General features: G+C 32.0%; 1 non-coding gene across 1 annotated transcript; it reads right to left on the reverse strand.

The window, feature by feature from the left end:
* Positions 1–2572: 2572 nt before the first annotated feature.
* LOC119473282 lies at positions 2573–2634 on the reverse strand. The gene has a single exon (XR_005202479.1). It is a non-coding gene; the product is annotated as a U7 small nuclear RNA (small nuclear RNA).
* Positions 2635–2841: the final 207 nt, after the last annotated feature.

Consider the following 2841-nt stretch of genomic DNA (forward strand, 5'->3'; position numbering starts at 1 on the left):
TTTGCCAAGGCAACTGTAAGTTATGTAGCAAGAGGACAAGCGCTGGTCAACTACAAACACATGGGAAGATTTTACAAGCAAATAAAACACATTGATTCTCAATGTTTTTAGCGCTTTCAGTTACATTGCACTAAATATAGTTTTATTCTTTTTTTATTTCTCCATATATGTATAACCATGTGTATGTGTATATGTATATATATATATATATAACTTTCTGCATCATAACCCTATATATACATGTACAACCAATAGTAAGACAGTTTTTAATGTTTTGAGGAAAATAAAGATGACAGAACAATTATCATTTTTCCCATTGTTTATTAAGATCATTTTGCACAGTTATTTTTATTTTTATTTTTTTAAAGACAGGGTTTCACCATGTTGGTCAAGCTGGTCTTTAACTCCCGACCTCAGGTGATCCTCCTGCCCTGGCCTCCAAAGTGCTCGGATTACAGGCGTAAGCCACCACACCCGGCTTGCACAGTTATTTTTATTGCCCCCATACTACTGTGTAAAACAAAGAATGCCGGTATATAAAGGGGAGAATCTAGTTGTGCAAAAATTATGTAAGGACTCCTTCTTTTTAAAAATATATTTTCTTTCTGACTTGTGAGGTAAATAATACAAATAGGACCTACTTATGCTTCTGTATTAACCCTTGATGTGTCATTTGACAGTCATATCCCCTTTATAAAGGTCCTTCAAATATTTTAAGCAATAGAGCCCTTATATCAAATGAAATCTGAAGTGGAACAATTTACAAAACATCAAATAAGATTATACTTAAGGTTTTTGGTTTAGGAAGCTAATTTATGAGAATTTTGATGAAGTGATGACTATACATGGGAACCATAGTCCATTTCTTATGTATAGCCATCAGCATTCATTTTCTCCCTATATTTTATCTTCATTATTTAAAGCTATATATGGACAGCTGCAAATGCTACCAGTTCAAGTTACCCTTGAAATCTCTGAATACTCAATTAAGCTGACTTGGCTAGTATATTTGAGCACCTGTATGAAACTTCACATAATAATAATAATAAAACCTTCCCTGGCAGCTTTAATCCATAATATGCACAAAAAAAGTTAACCTAGCAGCACAATTCAAACATTCTAGCTACTAGTGTTAACCAATTTATAGTATATATGAATTTGCGTCTTTTTTTTGTAATGTTTAAGTAAACTAAAAAATTTTTGTTAAAACAGTCTAAGAACTGCCGAAGCATTGAGGTACTTCATGAAACAAAATTCAGAAATCATTTTCTTTTATTATGCATACTTCTGATAAATGCAGTTGGTATCAAAAGTAAATTTGTACATCATTGTAAAGAAGTGTTTTTAATTTTTATTTCCCTTGATACTTCTTTCACAAGTTTCTATCCCTGTCTTACAATGTTATTTATTCTTAATTGATTACATAATGTCTAGCTATCAAAGAGAAACTGGTTTCACCTTGCTGTGAAAGAAATCACTGTTTGGTTTTAGAGGATCTACATATAATTCATTATTAAACTATTTTTAAGTATATATTTTTAGATTTAATTATTAAAATTAAAGAAAATATTATAAAGAAGCTATGGTATAAGGAAAGTAAATTTGTATAACTCTTCCAGAAGCACTTTGGAATCAAAGGTCTTTAAAATCTTCATTCCAATGACCAATGTTAGTATGAGGCATTTATCCTGAGGAAAGAATCTGATCTATGTAAACACATGGACATACAAGGTTTATTGTTGAAGAATAATTTACAAAAATCAGTCACTGCCTAAATTACCCAATATTAAGGAACTGGTTAACTAAGTCATAGCATTTATATACAACTGAATGGTATATTAACAAGAACAGATGTTCACAAAATATATATATAGTCTTATATAAAAGCAGAATGATAAGTAGTATTAAACTTTAATTGTATTTACCTGCAGGTAATGCAATAATGAATGATTTTTCTTTCTGCCTATCTATACTTTATATTTTTCTATAGAAAACTAAAACATATTGTATTAAAATTGTGTTTAGAATCAGTAATAAATGGATTTGTCTGTTCGTTTGTTTTTAATGAAGAAGAAAACAAAAGAAAATATCAGTAACTGTATATAGGCAAAACTAAGCCCTGTTCTACATAATCTCCTTATCCACAGGAGATATGATTGGGAGTAAGGGGAAGGCAGGAAATCGTGAAGTTCAGTTTAAGATGTGTGGTGATTCTAATATGTCTTTAAAATACTGGCCAACTCTTATGGGAATGACATTTGAAAGATAAGATGTAATACTATACTTTACATTTTCATTAAACAATAAATAAATGAAGGTTTAATTCCAAAGCAGGTAGGACTAAGACTATTAGTATCAAACTCTTTTTTAAAGTGAGAAAAAAAAAAAAAGAAAAGAAAAAGAAAAAGTGGGTAAAACACTAACAACAGAAATTAAAGATAACGTCATAAGGCTTGCCAATTTTTGAGTATTACAGAAGTATCAAGTATAAAATGTAACCTTCCTAAAAAGCCGAGGAGCTGGTAACACTGATTTTAGTGTTTCTTGGTTTTGTTTGTTCGTTTGTTTTTTTAGGGGCTTTCTGGCAAAAACCGGAAAGCCTGCTAGACAAATTCTAAAAGAGCTGTAACACTGGTAACACTGATTTTAATAGAAGTATAGGCAGAACGCGGTTGCTCACACCTGTAATTTCAGCACTTTGGGAGCCCGAAGCAGGCAGATCACCTGAGGTCAGGGGCTCAAGACCAGCCTGGCCAACATGGTGAAACCCCATCTCTGCTAAAAACACAAAAACTAGCTGGGCGTGGTGGAGCGCACCTGTAACCCCAGCTACATGGGAGG

This window comes from Cebus imitator, unplaced genomic scaffold, assembly GCF_001604975.1.
Source record: "Cebus imitator isolate Cc_AM_T3 unplaced genomic scaffold, Cebus_imitator-1.0 Scaffold144, whole genome shotgun sequence".
Lineage (NCBI taxonomy): Eukaryota > Metazoa > Chordata > Mammalia > Primates > Cebidae > Cebus > Cebus imitator.